Raw genomic sequence first — 21,382 nt, 5'->3', positions numbered from 1 at the left:
TTGGTTGCCTAAAACAATTCAGTGGTCCAATAAATATCAGTGAATAAAATCCCTACCGACATGAATGATTAAAGACTTCCTGAAAGATATGAGATCTAAGCTCCTTCTTAGTGATGGGGAGGAAGTGAGCACTTTGAGGTACCAGGATGGGCAAATGCACTGAGAAAGAAGTGCCAATGAGGAATAACAAGAAAAGATATTGCACAGGCAACAGAAAACTTTCAAAAGTTTACTTTTGAAATATTACATAGAAGCATAATTATGTAAACTAATTCAACTGGACAATTCTTCCAATGTCCTACCACATCCCCCAAAGCTTACCCCAAAAGCAACCCCTCAGTGCTCAATGAAAGCCTTAGCTATAGGCAGAGGGGGCTTCTGATGGATTTTAGACCAGTGTTGTAACCTAGCTGGGTAAAGAATGAATGTGAGGGGGTGAGCCTAAGGGTAGAAACATCAACTAGGATTTAACTACAAACATCCCAGTGAAAAATGCTTAAAAGCTTCAACAAGGGTAGAGATAGTTGGGTGATGTGCAGTGGTGGTAGACACAAAGTCAAGAAATATTTATGAGTCAATATAGGAAGAGTTAAGTGGTTCACTAGACAGGATTAAGGGAAAGGGTAACATGACTGAAATTTCTGGTTTGGTTTGAGAGACAATGTGCATGGTTGTACCACCAGACGAGATAAGGAACACAGGAAGAAGAACAGTTTAAGTGACAAAGGATTTGTAAATTTCAGTGGGATGAATCTATGGAACGTTCAGGTGGAGATGCCTAGTAAGTACCTGGGAGAAAGGTCAAGGTGGAAGAGACAGATTGTGAAAGCTTTCACATCTAGATGGTGATTAAAACTACATTAATGTGTGAATGAGGGAAAGGACAAGTAGTATAAGGACAAACCAAGGGAGAATACCATCCTTTATAAGCCATAGGCTAAAGGAAGAAATCTTACAAGGGAGATGACATCAGAAGAAATGAGCACATACAGAATCACAGGAAGAAAAGTGGAGAAAACTCTGAGGAAGGAACACCGATAACACAGCCACATGCACAGAGAGGCCCATGTGACAGAGCTGAACAGTCTTCACCAACTTAGGTCAACCTGGAAGCCCCTGTGACTTTAGGAAGATAAAGCTGAGTGATGAGGGAGAAACCAAAACATAAAAGCTGATGAGTAACAGAAGGCATCGGACAGGCTGCTTTCAAGAGGCCTGTGTGAGAAGGCAGAAAAAGAGAAAGGAGATGCAAAACCAAGTTCTATCATTTTGGGAAAAACTTTAAGTATGTTTACAGTGAGAGGAAGAAACAATAGAGAGAAACAAGGAGGAACAACCAATGCAGGTCTGGAGGAGAAATGGAGAGAATGGAGACAGATACAAAGATGGTGCTCTTCTTCCACTGGAGCAGGGTGACGTCTCATTCTCCAAGAAGGGAAAAGAGAAAGGAGGCCAAGACATAGAAGAGTTTCCTTAAGAGGGAAGTAAGGCTTCTCCAGGGTCCATGTCTGGATTAGGGCCCTACCTAGCTGCTTCAGTAGCACCTTATTACCTCACCATATCACTTACCATGTGCTAGAATTGCCTCACTGATCTGCCTGTATGCAGCACTAGCCGGTAAATTCCAGGAAGGCATTGGCTATGTCTGTCCCCTTCATCACATCTATGCTCGATGTCTAGCATTGAGCCATGCCTGGAACACACTAGGCCCTAATTAAATGTTTATTGGACTAAATGAGGACAAAAAATTAAAGGGATTCAGCAACAAAAGCTTTAATTTTTCTAGCAAAGTAGGAAGTGAGGTCAATGGCTGAGAGTTTATAAAAACGGGTTCAATGGGGTGGTTCTAGAGAGCATATGAAGACTAGGATAGCTTGTGAGAGGAATGGAAAAACTAAAATCCTTCAAGAACAAATTTAAAGCAGTGCTTCTCAATCTTGGTTGCACAATAGAATCACCTGGAGATTAAGAAATACAATGTCTGAGTTCCACCCCTGAATTTCAGATGTACTAGGCCTTGGCAGCCCAGGCATTGGGTTTTTTGAAAGTTCCCAGAGACTTCTATTGTGCAATCAGGATTGAGAGTCACTGAGCAGAAGGATGAAGTAACTGGAGGTCAGAGTTAAAATGAGACTGGAAACGATGAATTGATAGATTCACCATTTCATCCAATCTTCTGCAATACTGTTCAGCTGCCTCGATATATGTACAGAGGACTATTGTAGGGTCAATCAGGAGACAGTGGTTGGCCAGAGACATATGAAAGTTGAACCAAGTATATTGCTGAGAGACTGAGCAAAAACTAAGGTCTCTCTGAGAGTGAAGAGAGGGAGGCATAAGAAGTGAAGTAACACGATGGTTTGAAGAGGGAATAGTATAGGTCTTTCTTCTGGCGCAAATGAGAAGGCTTAGGGAATGGCTATGAAAGCAAGTGGCTTCAGGGCTGTAGACAGGATCACAGCTGGGGCAGACAAGGAACTCTGACAAAGCTACTCACATGCTGGCATCAAAAAGGATTTTTGAAGTCTCCCACAGTGACTGCAGGTGTGGGGATGGAGGTGGACAAGTCAGATAGCAAAGTCCACAATGCATTATTGGACCCAGGAGGAAAACTATAAGCAAAGAGGGTTAAGAAAGCAGAAAGTTCAGAGTCCTAGAGCAAGACATTTAGAGAAGGAGAATTTTGCTTTATTTTATCACAGAAGTGAAAAAGTAACAGTTTGATTCAGAGGTGGCAATGAGAAGAGAGGGGAATTTTGGCCAGTCTACCTTAGTACATTTCAACATGGGAGAAAGCCTCCGTTTCTCTCACCTCAACATCAAACCCATCAGCAAATCCTGACAACTCTGTCTTCTAAACATGTTCTAGAATCCAGCCATTTTTCATTCCAATGGTGGTCCAAATCACTGTTGTCCCTTATCTGATTTACTACTATAGCCAGCCTCCCAACTGGTCTTTCTGGTGTCGCTTTTGTTCTTCAATGTATTCTTCATACTAGAGGAAAAAACAAAGCAAATAAAAAATACCCAAGTCCTATCACTTCTCTGCCGAAAACATGGCAATGTCTTTTTACCTCACAATGGGCCATACTGCTCTCCATGATCTGGGCCCTGACAAGCTCTCTGGCTCTTCCTCCTTTCCATTTCTTTTCTTAGCTTCAGCCACGTTGAGTTCCTTGTCCTTCCTTGGACACATCAAGAATGCTCTTGCCTTAAAGCATTTGAAACCACTATCCCCACCACCTAGAATTCTCTTCTTGAAGGTATCTGCCATGGCTGTGGCTTTACTTTCTTCAGATGTCTGCTAACATATCACCTTCAGAACTCCACTACTACGAACTTTCCTACCTTTATTGCTTTATTTTTCTCCCTAGAACTTTTTACCATTATTTATCTACTTCTCACCAATATTCTATGTGATTCCCCCTACTTCTCCATAACTCTCTAGAATATAAGCTCTTCAGAGGCAGGAAGGTGATAGGACTGAGGACCAAAGAGAGTTCGTGAACACAACGGAAGATGGTTTCAAAGCACAAAAGACAGAGATGAAAGGGTGGCTAAGAGTAGAAGACAACAGAAAGGCTGTAATACCCAGTAAGGGGTTTCTCCTTAAGGCAGTAACTGAGAATTACAAGAATGAGAGGAAAAGTGGGAGTCAACTGGTCTCTAACACCTTGCGTTTCAGACACACCAGAATTGGCAGTAACAGATTGGGTCCAGGTAGGAAAAGGAATATAGGGCAGGGGACCCATTAGGGGAAGGAAATGGTACCTAGAGGTAGGTCATGTGGATTGATGAATCCTAAAGAACATAGTAATCATACGAGTCTTTCTCACTACTTGAACACGGGGCAAGTATTATACAACACATAATACACATCCATGAAATATACAAAAAAGCCCATAAAAGGAAGAAACACAAGTGGTCCCAAAGAAAATTGTGAATAAGAAAAGTAACCAGTAGTAAGATTAAACTACTTCATCCTGCTTTTCTATTTATGGGTACAATTCATTTATTCAGCCTTATCCACTGGAATGCAGTGTTCCATTGAAGTAAACATTTTAGATAACAGAAATGCTTATCTGTAGGCATAATTACTTTAAGAAGTACTTAAAAAAAAAGACAAACATCTTTTGAAAGATTACAATCATCTTCTACACTGCACTTGCCTGGATGGTTTGGGAGCAGTGGTATCACAGCAGTGCTCTCTGTGACTATCAGGGCTAGAGCTATGACATTTGCCCTACACTAAGACGTTCCAAATCGCCAGGCATTTCAGATACCTGCCTCTGCTTTTAATAGATTTCCCGTCTCCTCCCTATGAGCTTGTTAGCCACCACACTTGGCTTCTTACCAGCATTCCCGTTTCTATAAGATTATACTCATTCTAATTTGCTGTCCCTAATCTGCTATGGGACAGGAAATGAAATAACTAAGGATGTTGGAATATTTAAAACAATGCTAAATAGACTATTATTAAACACCAGAGGCTCTCCCTATGGGTCAAGTATAGATTTACTCAATGGACTTCAGGATATAGTTTCTCTGCTCAGGGATGATTTCTCTGCTTTCTTACTAATTTCCAACAGCACTTAGGTATCTAAACTTCATGATACATGTCCTCTGAGTTAGCATGCTGTTCCTGTATCTACACAACCTTCATCAGTTTTCATAAAATAATTATTATTAAGGTGTCTCCATTTTGTTTAACAAATTAAAAACTAATATAGATTTAACACAAGATTTGCATTTATTCCACGAATGCAAAAGATATCTCCAATTGAAAATGAAATCTATAATTTGGTTATTTTAACCAAAGAAAAGATTTTCCCAAGGAAAGTACAGTTACATTCCTAGGCTAGTGGACATATTGATTTAATGCATAATGTATATAAAATGTATTTGTAATACAGGATGGTATTTCTAAATAGCATTAATTAATTTTTAGGTAAAATAATTTCGGTATGAAAGATCCCAGAAGCAACAACTTACACTAACATTCCCCCCACATACACACACAATTTGTCTGGACAGAAAAATATGGCTTAGTTCAATATTGTTTCAGTGTGGCCCTTTCAAACAATAGCTCGGCATCAGCAAACAGAAATGGCAGGTAATACAAGATGAGAACAATAACTGTTCTATAAGAGTAGTCATGGCAAATGTTTACAAATGTATTTCTAGATAAACAAAGAAAGACTTTTCTTCTTAATTTTACATGAGATACATAAGTAACTTCCATGGATTCTCCTCCTGGTGGGAGAGAAGAGAAGCAAGGGAGAAATTCTAGTTCTTCTGGCTTTAGCTACCATTATGAGTTTCAATCACCTGATTTGTGAAATATCTCACAAATACAAATTATAACTGCCCCATCATAAAGGAATTGCTGGAAGAGGCCACCTTGGTTAAAAGTCTCAGATTCTATAAATGAGCATGCATTTTATTCACTTAACCTGCAATGATTACCAATGAATAGAAATGAAGAAATTTCCAAATCTCAAGAAAAGCATTTACCTACCCACTTTTCCCAAGACCTATTTGGACACCACAAATCACCCATGTTTCTAGGCTTGAAACCTTGGCCTCCTATCTTTTCCTCATCCAGACCTTCTTCTCCACTTTTCCTACACTGTCTCTGTCCTTAGTCCACAGAGGCTTTGTGCTGCTTCAAGGGATCAACCTCCCTTATTTTTATACCCTAGTTTCCTCTCCACTGACAGGTGACAAGCCAGCAACCTGAATTGCCCAACTCAGAACACTCTGACCAGGTCTCTTCTCTTTTCAGAACCCTCCAGCAATTTGTAACGTAATTTAGAATCGAGCTCAAAATTCCTGATCATAGACTGGATCAACTGGATCCCGCTTACCCTTTACCCACCCCTGTCACTCTGATTCCAAATCAACTACTCTCTCAGCCAAGAGCCATGAGCCATGAGCTTGGTGATGTGTTCATCCTGTTCATTATATTATTCTACTTTTACAAATGTTTGGAAATTCCCTTAATATGAGTTTTCTTTAAAGGAAGAAATAAAATTCCCATGTTACAAATGTTTGTAAGGTTTTTTTTTTCTTCAAATACTTAGGTGATTCTTGTTCTTTATCTAAATAGTTGTCAGTTCTTTTTCCTCAAGAAAAAAACTTCAATATTTAAAAAATTGCTTTAAGAGACTGCAAAGTAATTTATCAAAATGTTTAGAAATGATAATTTCTGTTTGGTGGGATTATAGGTGAGGTCTGTTTTTGTTACATGCTTTTTTTTTTTGTTTTGCTACTTTTTGTTATGTTTTCCGATTTCTAAAGGCAACATACACTGTTATCATAGAAAATAATCTGATTTTTCTGATTACATGAAAGTATGATTTTTCACATCAGGCACAGAAAATCTGTCTCTGTCATAAATCTCTATATTTTCTTTTATATTTACCATGAAAAATATTAATGAAAAACATGAACATGAAACTCTAGTTATCTACAAAATGGCCTGTAGTTTGACAGCAGGATGGAAAAGGTGAGTTTGAATGCTCATTGGGGAACTACATGCTAGATATGTTAATTCTGGAATGATAGATTGGTAAGATTATGGACTCATTTTGGCAAGACATTCTTTAAAAAATAAAAGATTTTATTTATTCATTCATGAGAGACACAGAGAGAGGCAGAGACACAGGTAGAGGGAGAAGCAGGCTCCACGCAGGGAGCCCGACATGGGACTCGATCTCAGGTCTCCAGGATCAGACCCTGGGTTGAAGGTGGCGCTAAACCGTTGAGCCACCCGGGCTGCCCATTGGCAAGACATTCTTGTTGAATAATACGATTGAGGGCTCATAATGGACTCTGGAGGAGTAAATGGTCCAGTGGAATTAGGAATTTCTGAGAATGTGATATATAGTATCATATGCCATTTTCATTTTAAGCTTAGCTTGGGCAGGGTTCATGCCTCGATACTGATATATAGCTATACTTTTGTTTTCTCTTGTGCTTTTTGGGTTTGTTGTTTTGTTTTGTTTTTTTAGGTGAAGAAGGAGACAGAAAAGAGAAAAGTTTCTCTCAATTCTTGAATGAGAAGAGAAGAAATAGTTCATGTGTTTTGACTCTTTTGGCTCTCCTCCTCCTACTCCTTACTCACATCATTTTATTTTGTGCAGAACTAGTTGCCCATTCTCTGTGTAAGACCTAGCTGAGAGGCTCTCAAAGACCTTGCAAAGAATTACAACCGAGACTGAGACTCAGTAACAGAAACCACAGGGTCCTTGGGGGAAGGGACTACACCTCCATTCATTTATTCAACACATATTTGAACAACCTACTATGTGCCAAGCACCCTTCTCCACACTAAGGATACAGCAAGATCTCTAGTCTCATGCAATCTACCTTCATGGGAAAATACATAAGGAAGCAAAGACAAACACAAACATAAAAAAGACAAATAAGGGCAAAAGTTCATAAGAAAATGAAATAAAACAGAGTGATACAATAGAGTCACCAAGGGCAGGGGGCTGCAATAACACAAGGGTAGTCAGAAAGAGCTAGAACATTTGAGAAGATGTGAAGAAGGGCAAGTGGTCCTGGAGGAGACAACACGGGTAAAGGCCTGGAGGCAGGAATACACTCAGTTAAGTCAGAGGAACAGCAAGCAGAGCACAAGGAGGACAATGATGCTGGATGCCTTGGGGATGTGGGCATGCAGGATCGCGAGGCCTCAGTTAAAGAGCAGGGGTTTTATTCTAAGTCCAACTAGGGAAACCATGGGAGGCGTTGTTGTTGTTGTTGTTGTTGTTGCAGATGATTTATTTTCCTTTTTTAAACTTATGGTAAAATACACATAACATAAAATTTACCATCCTCACCATTTTTAAGTGTATTGTTCAGCAATATTTAGTATATTCATGTTGTGCAACCACAGCTACCATTTACCTCTAGAAATCCACATCTTGCAAAATGAAATGCTCATCAGAGGCTTTTAGGCAAAGTAGTGACAGGATCTGACTTATGTTTTTAAAAATGAACTTGGTTGCTCGGTAAAGCATTGATTGCAGTGAGACAGAAGGATTCGTTTATTGAAGTTGATAGATTCAGGATATGTTCTGCGGATGTCGCTGACACAATTGCTGCTAATTTGGATGTGAGCATAAGATAAAGACAGAAATGAGGAGAAAATGTGACTTCTAGATTTTTACATCTCCAGTGTCCAGCCTATAGCAAATGGGCAATGTTTATTAGTTCATAAATAAGTAGAAGCCTTTATTTCTAGAGAGCTAGGACAACAGAAATGAAAACTACCAGGCATGCAGATGGTATCTTTTTTCAAGGCTCTAACTATCTGTATTAACTGCATCCTTATAACATGGATAAAGTCTACACAGTTGGTTTGTGTCAACATTATATGCTTTATTCCACCGTAACATTAAAGGCAAATCCTTTTCCAGTTAAATTTTATTAAGCATTTTACATATATTATTTCATGTCTTTCCTAAATCAATAGCTTTTATCCTTTGAGACTAAAGTGCTATGGGCCATGTTTCTGATCACATATGTATACAAATTGGATGTTTTGGAGAGTTACAGGCCTTCTGAATTCCATCCAGAGACCAACGTTAGATTAAGAAGCCCTGCTCTACCTTGTGTGAGTTATTATTGTCTATCATTATGAGAATCTAGGCTTTATTAGCCCAGCCCTAGAGACTTTGGAGAAACATTTTCAAAGGGTTTACTTTCATTACTGTCCACGATAAATGAGTTATCAAGAACCAATACTAATTTAAAAAATATCTCTGTTTTTAGCAAAACTGTTGTTCCAAATATTACACATGGAGTTATTCAAGATCTTTTTTCTAAGAAGCTACATGATAAATCCTTCTACAATTCATGTCTGGGGAAAGATACTGCCTGACACGTTCATGTTTTATTTTTATTTTATTTTTATTATTATTTTTTACTTTTTAAAGATTTTTATTTATTTATTCATAGACACACACACAGAGAGAGGCAGAGACAGAGGTAGAGGGAGAAGCAGGCTCCATGCAGGGAGCCCAACGTGTGACTTGATCCCTGGCCTCCAGGATCACACCCCAGGCTGCAGGCGGCACTAAACTGCTGAGCTACAGGGGCTGCCCATGTTTTCTTTTAAAAAAACCAAACCATGAGAACTGTTGAAATATTCTCTTACTTCTTAATACGATCTCCTAGCTAATAGTTAAAATTTAGTGTTCCACTCACCACAACTATATTACCTACATTTTCCCTTTCTATGCTTGGATCTTAATATATTTATTATGAGCATTTCAAATCTTTTTTGAAAAAGTGGAATGTAAATTATATATTAGCATATACAAATTGTCCTCTTTACAACTTCACAACTGTCCTCTTTCCTAGGCATACCCTCTGCCCTCTTCCATGCTATTTTTCTAAAGATGTGGAAATCGACTCAGAGGTCACACACAGTGACAGGATGTCGAGTCAGAACATCTGTATTGCTGACCCAGGTTTACCACTCACCAACTAAGTGACATTGGCAAAAATCATTTAAATTTTCTGGAGTCTAGATTTTTGGTTTCTAAAATTGAGTTAATAGCGCATATCACACAGGGTTGCAATAAGGACTGAGATGATTAAGGCAAAAGGATTTGGGACATACAGAGCAAAGAAGGAGGAGGAGAAACAGCGACAGCCGCTGCGACACCTACTTGCCTGGTCATAAGGAGATGACTAACAACCATGCTTGCTCTATGGATGACATGGTGAAGACCAATGGTTGGAGGTTGGCAGATTTTTCAGTGAGTGCCCAGCCGAGCAGTGGACTAAAGAAAGAGAACGAGCACAGGAAGGGATTGCTCCATGAGACAACATGGCTTGAGCTGGATGGTTCAGGCATCTTTGCTAAGATAATACATTTTTATTCCTTTACATTTTCAATTATCGCTCAGGATTAAGTTTTATAATCCATAGGCATGAGGATATCATTGTATTGCTTTGAGCTTTAGGTTTTCCACATGTAACATGGGGGAAACATAATCCTTGCCCCATTCATATTCTACAGTAAGGTATAGGGAGTAATCAATATTGTTATTTGTAGACAAAGACAGGCTGGGGCAATTTAGAAACTTCAAAATTCAGTAGTAAGGGCATGTCCAGAATTAAGCCTAATAAAGAAAAAAAATGAATAGGCTAGTAAGGCACTTGGACTCTGATAAGGAGAATTTGTTTCTGGCCCCAGGATGATAAACAGGCCTGTGGCTGTGGCTTAAATGACTTGGCCTCACTGGGCTTCAGGTTCCTCATCTGTCAAAGAGAAAGTTGGCCTAAATGATCGCAAAGGTTCTTTCCAAGCCAAAACACTTTAACATGTTATTAAGAAATTATCTACATGCTCATGTCCCAACGAACATTCCACCTCTTTACCCCTTAGGTGCTAGGACAACTTTGAGGCATAATCCAGTGGGAGTGAAGCCCAGGTGCCTGTAGCTGTGTGAGAGTATCATTTTCATTAACACATCCTATACTGGCTGCCTCCTTTCTCTCCTTCTGCTGATAATGTCTAGAATCACCTCTCCAAAAAACCAAAAACCAAAAAACCTCTCTATTGAAAATTCAGGTGAAAAGTACTTCCTTATAAAGTGGTGAGAGGAGGGGCTCCTAGGTGGCTCAGTCAATTAAGTTCTGCCTTCAGCTCAGGTCACAATCCCAGAGTCCTGGGATTGAGTCCCACTTTGGGCTCTCCATTCAGTGGGGAATCTGTTTCTCCCTCTGCCCCTGCTTGTGCTCCCTCTCTCTCTCACTCAAATAAATATTTTTTTTTAAAAAAGTGGTAAGAGCATGGGCATATGAGCACTAGGGTTCAGAATAAAATGGATCTGATGCCTAATTCTGTTACTAACCACTTGGCTTTGGGCATATTACTTAACTTCAAACACTGCATCAGTTTCCTTGTCTAGGAAATGGGAACAATATGACCTTCCCAGTAGGGCTACTATGGAGATTAAAGAAGATAAGGCACATGTAAAATTTATTCTAATGCCAGGCATATAGCAAGTATTCAATAAATGCTAATACTACAAAAATGTACTTTTATTTTTTTATTTTACAGGTTTGGTCTTTTTTCACTAACTTGTCCTAATGGTTCAGAAAATAATTATTATAGTTCTATAATTAGTATTTGAATCTAAAATAAGTTACACCCTGCCTAATTCAAATTGTGCAGCTTAGTAACACTAAGAAACTTATTAAGTTTAATAGACTTTAGCTAATACTAACTACAAGCTTTATTTTTTTCAATTTTTGATTTTAATTTTTATGGAACTCAAAGGAGATGGAAATCAGCCCTAGGATCTATATCCTGGTTTACATTATTAAAATAAACCTAAATGTTACCTGGTTGCTAAAAGCCTAATTTAAAATCAGAAATACGAGTTATGTGCCATTAGGACGATGCAGTAAGCAAAGACAAAAAATCTCCATGTGGCAAAGTTTTCTTTTGTTAATGTAGGCCCTTGGAATAACTACAGAGGCAAAGGCTGTGACTGCTTACCATGCTACGGCACCAAACATAACAGCAGCAGCAATTTTGACTGGTTCTGGCTGGTTAATCAAAAAAATTGTTTGGGGTGCCTGGGTGGCCCGGTCGCTCCAGTGTCTGATTCTTGGTTTCAGCTCAGGTTGGAATCTCAGGCTCCTGGGATGGAGCCCTATTTCAGGCTCCAAGTTCAGCATGGAGTCTACTCAGGATTCCCCTTTTCTCTCTACCTCTCCCACTGCATGCATGTGCTCCCTCTCTCTCAAATAAATAAATCTTTTAAAAAATTGTTTTTAAAAAAATTATACATACCGTAAACATTTACTTTACCTTAAGACATATAAATATGTATTAATTTCCCAAAGTAATTCCAAGATTTTCCTTGAGGAATTCCTCTCCCCAATTTTTCTTATACAAACCACAGTCAGAATTTATTTCCTACAATTTCCAGTTTTAATTTTCTTAGTGGACTGAAAACTAAAAAACAAAGACAAAACAATAAGCTTGCAAAGTCAGGATATTTTCTTTCAAATCTTCACAACTTTCTCTCCAATCTTTCACAGTTTTCCTGCTCACTTTTTTAGTCACTCCCTTGAATAGACCCTCTGTAAAGAATTCAATATTCCTTTCACAGAAATAACACTCTTTCCTTTTGCACTTACGTGTCATAGTTTTAAATAACTATTACTGATATTTAAATGGTCTAATCACAATGACAAGTATAACTGGCACCAACAGGTTTACAATAAATACAATAGACTTCTGTTGAGCCAGTTATCCAGCAGCTGGATCAGGAAACAGGCAATAGTAGCCCATGTTTGCCAGGCCTGGCTGCACTTAGTCTGTTATCAGGGGAAATCAAGAGTGTAGGCTCAACTCATCGCGTCAACTGGATAGATGTCAAAACTACTGTCTTTTTATTAGGATAAACCATATGCAATTGCCAACATCTATCTCTGACCTAGAGAAATGGCAAGTACTCACGTATAATCTAATATTTTTTTAAGAAACATGAGCTATATTTAATGTTCATCTACTACCTAATTCTTCCCCTCCCTTTGAACAATGAATAGTACTTCCTGCAATGTTATTTTTCAAATTCCACTCTACATTTATTCAGGAACTCTCTGCTAGGGAATAATCGGTATCTGGACTCTGGTTGCCTAGGAATGTGACTTCCACCTCCTATCTCTCTTCAAGTTAAAGTCACACCTCTTAGAATTTCAGAAGCTGAAGGTATAAGCATGTGTCTTCTGGCTAATTGAATGAAAAACAGCAGGGGGGTGGGTACTGGGGTGACTCAGTGGTTGAGCATCTGCCTTTGGCTCAGGTGACTGGGATCAAGGCCCACATCAGGCTCCCTGCTCAATGGGGAGCCTGCTTCTCCCTCTGCCTGTGTCTCTGCCTCTCTCTCTCTCTGTCTCTCCTGAATAAATAATATCTTAAAAAAAAAAAGAAAGAAAAGAAAAACAGTAGAGGGATTAAAATGTCAGGTCAGCACTAGTTTGTTTATTTCTTTGCTTCTGAGACACAAATCTTTTTAACCCACAGGATCCAAAAACAGCAGTATCTGCCTAGAGAACGTAGGAAAAAGATAAGAAGGGGAGTAGGCAAAGAAACTTATGGACAGACCTGGGATAAGTCATCCTTAAATATGAGCACCCTTTACTGTCCTTGCTCTGTCCCTATTCTATCATTTGATTATAATAAACAAATAAGCCATAAATGTGCTATTAAGACAAAATCCAGAAATGTGAGACAGAAAGGAGGAGGGGCTGTATTTACATGAGGAACTACGAGCGAAACCTTCTTTTACTAGTTTTCCCATTTCTATCACTGACTCTAAAAAGCCTAAATCAAGTTTATCTGTATGGTTGCCCATATCCCCTCATCAAACTACCCGACCATATCAGAACCCTAGTGTGTCTTATACCCTCTAAAATATCAACCCACGGAGTTAGTAGGCAGGGTAGGAGGAGCCTAAACATTGTAGCTTTTGTCTGCATTCAAATCGTGGCTGCATGCTTCCAAGAATGTATACTGAGCACTCTTTCTGCTTTCTTGACTTGAGCACCCCTCTTCAATTTTCTGCACTCATGTGTATGATGAGAATCATGGTACAGACCTTGCCAGCTTCAGAGGATTCATGAGAAAATGCATGTAAAGTGCCTTGCTCCAACAATGAGGCTACCTAAAAGATGCCAAAACGTTTGACTCCGGGCAAGAGAAGATTTAAAACTTTAATGCAAGCTTAAACACTTTATAAACATGAGGCAAAAGAACATTCTTAAAGCTTATTTTCTGTTCCAAAAATGTTTTTGCAAACAGAGCATAATCAAGACATCCAACGTGAACGCTGGGGGTAGCTGTCCTTTCCAAAGAGAAACAGCTAAGAGCTAGGACTCAGGTAGTGGAGAGAGAGAGAGAGAGCCTCCACAAGAGGAGGAGAGGTTTCAGGAAGGTGAAGAAGATACAAATGTCAGAGAGTCGCTTTTAAAATTCAAATGTGAACAAGTCCCTCACTTTCTTCCTGTCTTCAATGGGTACCCACCGATTTTAAGATAAAATCCAAATCCTTCGGGTCAAACAAGGCTCTCAGCAAACTGGCCCCTGTGGGTTTATGCAACCTCACCTCACACCCTCCTCTGCAGTTGTTCTACACTATTTCCACTTTCTGCAAGGCATTGGCCTTTTCTCGGCCTGGATCTGATTTCCTGCCCTCACCTCATTTCCATGCTGCCCTAACTCCCACTCTTTCTTCTTCTGGCTCAGGAGGATGATTGTGTCTGCCTTCTTCCACTCGGCTTCCCCGACACTCCGTGTGGCTCATAGCTGATAGCACTGCACTGTAATTGTTTATCTCCCTGAGGCCCTGGCCTGGCTTTAGCATTCTGCTGGCCACTTTGCCTGACACAGAACTGGCACTCATTTAAATGTTTGTTGAATATGCAACTTCTGAAACTCCTTAATTTCGGCTAGATTCATAGCTTTATTACCTTATTTCGGAGAGGAAAAAAAGAGAGGTTGCTGGTGTTCAAAAGGCCATGAGGTTGCTTCCCAAGATGGATGAAAATTTGTATTTCACACGGCAGACTTATGTTATTATGTGATACAGTAACTTAGTTCATCTGAGTAACAGCCTGTTTAGAAATATTTATGATGGTGTGGCCACTTCTGTCATTAACCTGATAATTTTACTTTACAATGTAATAAAATGTGCTTTTAATATATTTAAATTAGGAATATTTGAAATCTCAATATTTTTAGAAAACCAGTCTTATAAAATACTAAATTTGCATTCATTTTTAAGTTTTTCATAACTAGGACACCTGGGTGGCTCAATGGTTGAGCGTCTGCCTTTGGCTCAGGGTATGAGCCCAGCATCTGGGATCAAGTCCCACATTCAGCTCCCTCCAAGGAGCCTGCTTCTCCCTCTGCCTGTGTCTCTGCCTGTGTCTCTGCCTCTCTGTATCTTTCATGCATAAATAAATAAAATCTTTAAAAAAAAGTTTTTATAACTTGTGAGTGGTCCAAATTGGATAAATGACAGAAACATATCTAAGATATACTCATCTCTCAAAATTTTCTTATGGCAGGCTTCTTTCCATGCTATATGATATGTTAGATTGAAATTCAAGGTTAGTTCTCAATTTAATATGCCAATATATATACAAAGTCTCCAAAATTATTTGTTTGGTAAATAGCATTCTTCTATATCCTAAAACTGATGTTTGTACACATAGTACACCATGGAGAATAAACAATTAAACAAATTAGAAAAACTCCTATTTCGTCCACTCAACTACAAATCATTTGAGGACAGGGATTTTCTTTTATGTACATTCCAATATCTGACATAAAGAAACAAACCCCAATTCATTAAGTGAAGTATCTGCAAAGGTAAGTATCACTGTAAATTAGGTTGTTTATGATAGTTGCTAATACACCTGTTCAACAGTAGAGGCTTAGTTTATGAAATCACATGACAATTGCTGGAATATAACACAAAGAGTAGGAGTTTGAGAAATTAGATTTGGAAATCAGAGAGGAACACTGGCTAATAGAAAAAACAGAGAGAGGGCAGCCCGTTTGGCTCAGCGGTTTAGCGCCGCCTTGAGACCCAGGATCGAGTCCCATGTCAGGCTCCCTGCATGGAGCCTGCTTCTCCCTCTGCCTGTGTCTCTGCCTCTCTCTCTCTCATGAATAAATAAAATCTTAAAAAAAAACAGAGAGAGATAAAGGCAAAATTGTAAAATATCTACTGTGGTCGAATTAAGCTCCATGGGTCAAAACTCTCTTTGGTTCCCTAGTCTCATCATTTAGGCACCTCTTCTTCTCCTCACTTCGAACCTCTGCCATGTACAGCCAGTTCTTTCCTGACAATTCCTCTTGGGACTAATCCAGGCTCACATCACTTTATACAGAAGTTTTGGGAAAAGGTTCCTCCTAGGCATGTCTGCAGGTTCATCCCACTACCATCACATCTACTGCCATAATAAGACTGTTATTCTACTGCTAACTGTCTACTGCGGTAATCCTTTTTTTTTTATGTTTTGTGCATGTTTATGTATGTGTTAAATTTTGTAATAAAAGATGGCGCTTTTGAGTTTTTTGTAAGTTACTGTGGTTGGTTTCGTATCTTGTTTTGCTAAGGTAAGATTAGGATTCATAATTCTCTGCCGATATGGTCCTACTTCTACAAGTCTGACTTTAATGCTTAGCCAGGATAACTGGATTCCTCTCCGCAGCAACAGAGTCAGCAGAGGCTTTTCTCCCCTTCCCCAATGCCTGCCAGCAACTCCTTGTCTACCATCGCAAATTCCTTAACACTTTTTAAAACCTGGCTTAACATTTTCAAAAAGTTTCTATCATCACCAAACCCACCTGTGTAAGTCATATTGCATCATATTCTGCAAACGTTTACCAAGCAACTATTACTTGAAAGGACTGCAGATGTAATGTTCTAAGCTGTTTACAGTATTTCTGTGGACACGGAACATTTACAAGAGAAGATACCGAAGAGGAGAAAATGACAAATGTTAATTGATGAGTGTTCAGAGGTAGCGAACAGGAAGACTGGGAAAGAGGGGTCAAGAGACGGGGTAAGGCTCAATGAACGCTAGAAGGAAGACACAAAGTAGAAGGTGGAGAGATTTCATGATTGGGAGAGAGGTGACATGAGACAGGACCGCTGAGTTAGGATAATGATGGGGCCCCTGACATAAAGGATATTAACCAGAAATGCTTTGTGGCAAAAGAGGGCAAGTCCGCAAGGACTATTAGAATATAAACTGACAGATGATACTCTAAAAAACTGAGTAAAGACACATGGAAAGCACAGAATCTTAAATCAGATAACTAGAGGTGATAACTGAGGTAGCAAGGTTCTGTGAGATCTCTAAAAATAAAATAAATAAATAAATAAACATACAAAAGAACCTAAACTAGTACAAAACCACACAAGAGGGATTTGAGAATGAGAACCTGGTCAGCGATGCTTCAAAGAGCTCAGGTCAGGACTTAAGGAGGAAGAAAGGAATTCTTGCTGAGGCTGTAGCGTATGCAGAGTGGTTGGGCCGGGGCCGGGGGTCGGGGCCGGGTCAGGGCCGGGCCCAGAGCCCCTGAGCAGGGGTCCCTTCCAGCTCCTTGCGTGATCTTGGACAAGGGACGCCGTATCCGTTTCCTCGCCCGTAAAATGAGGATAACAGAATCCTTTAACCTCACAGGATCCTTGCGAGGATTACGAGGTAATGCAAGTTCTTGGAACAGTGGCCGTCTCTCTCTCTCTCTCTCTCTCTCTCTCTCTCTCTCTCTCACACACACACACACACACACACACACACACACACAGTCTCTACAGAAGTGCCTGCCGTTGAGGGGAAAAGATTCCTCTAGTTCTGGGCGACCTTGGGGAGAACCATTTCTGGCCGGTAGTAGGAGCAGAGACTGCCAAGTAGGGAACCCCCGAGCGAGGCAGCGGTGGGAAGGCAGGGGCGGTCTCGGCGGACGATGATCCCTTCGCGGCAGCTGGGCGAGAAGTGCGAATCGGGGAGCCAGGGGTCACCTGCGGCCGCGGTGCAGCAGCAGCAGCGCTTCCCGAGGGGCTGCCCGGCCACGGGGCCCAGGCCTGCTCGCCCCAGCTCCCCTTCGGCGGGTGGGGCGCGCTTCCCGCCCCCACGGGGGGCGGGGGGCTGGGCGAGGGCAGGACGCGACCCCTCCCGCCCCGGCTCCCCGGGGAGCTCGAGGGGCGCCCGCTCGGCGTCCGGGAGCTGAATCAGCGCCGCCTGCCGAGGGGAAGGCCAAGCTCCCCCGACGGGAGCTCGGAGGATGCAACCACGGGCTTCCCCACCCGCACCTGCGGCGCGAGCTCGGGGGGCAGCCCCCCAAGTTCCCGCCGGCCCCGGAGGGCAAGGAAGCAGAAAGGACGGGGCTCGGGGCGGGTGGCGGCCGGCGAGGCGGGATCGGGAGCTGCGGACGTGACCTCGGTGGCCAAGGTCGAGCCGGTGCTTCGCCCCGCGCGCCCAGCGAGCCCGCCCGCCCGGAGGAGCAGGGCCCCGGGCCCAGGCAGCACTCGGGGAGGGTCAAGCCCCGGGGCGGCCGGGGGCGCCGGCCCCTGGAGGATGGGGGGGCGGGGGGGGCAGGGGGCTCCCAGGGAGCGCGCAGGTGAGCGCGGCGGGAAGGGCCTTCGCCCCCCGCCCCAAGGCCGCGGCGCCACAACTTCCGAGGCGCCGGCTCCCGGGCCCCCGCACCCCGCGCCCCGCACCCCGCGCCCCGCGCCCGAGCCCGAGCCCGCGCGCCGCGCCCAGCTCCCCGCGTCCGGCTGCTCCGGACCCCGGCCGGCGGGGGCTCCCTCCCTCCGTCCCCCCATCTCTTCTCCGCGCCCCGGAAAAGTTTGGCCCGGCCCCCGGGCTCGGAGTCCCGCACTCACCCCGCGGGTTGCGGAGCCGAGGCGGCGGCGGCGCGAGCTCCTCACAGCGGCCCCTGCTGCCCCGGGCGCCCGGCGAGCTGGAGCGCGGGCGGAGGCCGCGGGGTGTCACCTGCCGCGCCCCCCCCCGCGTGACGCCGCGCGGCGCCGCCCCCTCCAGGTACCCGCCGGGGGAGGAGCCGCGGGGGGCCGACCCCGGGGCGCCGCGGCTACGCGGACGGCGGGCCGCGGGCGGAGGCGAGGTGTAGCCTTCGGATGCGGCGCGTCCCTCCGCTGGCGCTGGCGGTCCCCCGAGCTGGTCCGGGGGCGGAACGTAAATAGTGTGAAAGTTGTCGTCATGCATGACTCAGGAATGAAGGGGAGAAACACGTGACATGAGGAAAACCTGGCCGAGGTGAGGCTGGAGTGCAGAGGGGCAAAAAGAAAAAAAAAAAAAAAAAAGAGGTCCTTGCTCCCCATAAAGCTATTTGGAGGGTTAACTCATATCTAAAATGGAGGCCAGACTCAACCAAGGAGAGAAGGCCAATTTGGGTCAGCTCCATCCCTGCTTAGTAAGACACTGGACAAAAATCGCTGCAAATATTGGGAGCAGAGGGGAGGGGGGTTGAGAGCAGTGAAAACAAATATGAAAATCTAAGTTAACTTTTCTCCTGGTTAGTCACACCAGATGCTGCAGGGAACAAAGTCTAGCAAACTGATTTCTCCTTATCTGCTACCGTGGGCTTGGGGAGTGGGGTGAGGATGAGTGTCAGGGGTGTGTACTCCCGCTCCATTATTTTTTAACTTACCTGGCCTTGTGTCTAGTCATGATCCTCTTAACCCCTGCTACGTTTTGAGATCATGGCATCCACAGCTGGGAGACAAACTAAGAGTCCGAGGAAGTGACGTGCTTAGGAAACAAAACCAAGAACCGCAATCGAGTGGTCTTCTAGAAACTTGAAGAATAACCTGAAGGTTGCAGTCCTGACCCAGGCTCCTCACCAGCGTGGCCTGTGGGTTCGTGCTGCAAGTTTCCAGCATGGAATCCCCACAAAGGAGCCAGGTATGGTGGATAGGGAAAACATGCAGTGGGCCAGAAGCGTGTGTTCTGCACATACACAACTTGCCTTCACACCTAATCCTACTGCACTGAAAGAGGTTTTAAATATTTTATGTAAAATGTTGAGAACCCACATAGTAGCAACTGAAAGGAATGCAAAACACATGACAGCTCAATTTTAAGAGAATGTTGAAGTCAAGGAAACTGAAGATTTCTCCTTCCTTTTAAACTCTGCTTTCATAATAACAACAAATAAATACAGTTTAGTAGATTTGGAAGGTCCTTTGCGACTTGGAGACACTTGCTTAATTGTATTTCCCTTTGAGTCTATCTCTCTAGTCTATCTCTACATATCTACATATATTGATGAAATTTCAAATACGCAGAGATGGATTCTTTTAACAAATGTTTATTAAGTACTGCTATATTCCAAGCCCTCAAAGTTCAACACATTCAAGAATACAGATGAAAAAAATAATTCTCTCTTGTGGAATGTACACTCATTCTAATTGGAGACCATAGATGAATAAATAAAATATGTAGTGTTCATGTTTTGATAACCGCTATTAAGAAAAATGAAGAGGGGAACGGGATGGGGAAGTTGGAGATAGGGAGGTACAATGTTAAAGTTAGGGAAGACCTCAATGCAAGGAGGCATTTGAGCCAAAATATTAAAGACGTGAGGTGGCAAGCCTGTGTGTCCAGGTAGGTAACAGCATTCTAGTTGGTGGAATAGCAAGGCTAAAGGCCCTAAAGCATGCGTGTGCCTGGGATATTCATGTTCACAGAATAGCAAGAGTGGTTGAATTGGGATGAGAACATTAGTAATAAATGAGATCAAAGAGTTAAGGGAAGTGTTTTTTAGTACAGAAGTGACATTATCTGACTCAATTTTTAAAAATAAATGCCCACAGTGGAAAGGTAAGGAGAATGAGTAGTTTGCTGAACAATGACCCCAACTTTTATCACAGCCAGGGGAAGAAAGTGTTTCAAGGTAGAGGAAGTAAGTGCATCAAATGCTGTAATTGAGGATCAGAAATTGACTGTTGAGCAATATGGAAACGATGGGTTGATTATGACAAGAACAAGTTTGGAGGAGTGGAAGGAATGAAAAACTGACTTGAGTGAGTTTCAAGAGTCAGTGGGAAGACAGAAATTGGGGAAAACAAGTTTGGGCAATTCTATCAAAGACTTCTATGGTATTAAGGACCAAAGAAATGCGGTTATGGCAGGAAGGGGAATTGGACCTAGAGAGTTTTTGGTGTTTTGTCATTGTTGTTAAAGATGGTGGCATTTATAGTATGTTTGTATGCTTTGGGGAAAATTAGTAAAGAAGCAAAAACTGTAAGGCTAGAAAGAAGACAGCTCTCGTAGTGATGTCCTCAAGTATGTGAGAAGGGTGGGACTTGGTACATAGAGAATTTGACCTTAGATCTCAACATGCACATTCACCCAGAGGTAACGGAGGGAAGGCAGAGTTGTGGGCATGTGTTTGGGGAAGTAGGAGCTTATGTTAATAGTCTTATCAAATTCCCCAGAAACAAACCTGAGAGAAAATTGTATATGAGATTTATTGAGGCCATTAAATAGGAATACAAGGGGATCTGGGTGAAACTGACATTGTCAACTATGCAAATATTAATATTTTCCAAATTTTCCTTTATTTAAATAAATAAAATGTTACGGGTAAAACTACCCTAACCCCTCTCTTTTTCTAAAGGCATCCTAAAGTAGCTATGTGTCATTTCCATGCGTGTGTTTATAATTATTTTACTACTTATATATCTAAATATGAACTATAATTTATTTATGGTTAAATTTTATATAAGTACTATCATACTGTGTATTCTTCTGCAACTGTGTTCTTTTGACACCACTGTCTTTGAGGATTTGTTCATGTTGATACATA

At 42.0% G+C, this 21,382-nt stretch overlaps 1 protein-coding gene across 3 annotated transcripts in view; it reads right to left on the bottom strand.

Moving 5' to 3' along the window:
* ELOVL7 (ELOVL fatty acid elongase 7) overlaps positions 1–18,572 on the bottom strand; it is a 79,308-nt gene extending 60,736 nt beyond the window's left edge. The window contains exon 1 of one of the 3 annotated variants that reach the window (XM_055331907.1): positions 18,438–18,572. The gene's annotated coding sequence lies outside the window, so the exon portion shown is untranslated. Of the gene's footprint in view, positions 1–5,518; positions 5,539–9,687; positions 10,741–18,437 lie in introns of those variants that run through there. The other 2 variants (XM_055331908.1, XM_055331909.1) reach the window with 2 other exon arrangements.
* Between the last annotated feature and the right edge of the window lie 2,810 nt (positions 18,573–21,382).

The sequence above is a fragment of the Nyctereutes procyonoides genome, unplaced genomic scaffold (genome assembly GCF_905146905.1).
Source record: "Nyctereutes procyonoides isolate TBG_1078 unplaced genomic scaffold, NYPRO_anot_genome, whole genome shotgun sequence".
NCBI classification, from domain to species: Eukaryota; Metazoa; Chordata; class Mammalia; order Carnivora; family Canidae; genus Nyctereutes; species Nyctereutes procyonoides.
The sequence above is the reverse complement of the archived record's forward strand: the minus strand, read 5'-3'. Positions and strand labels throughout refer to the sequence as shown.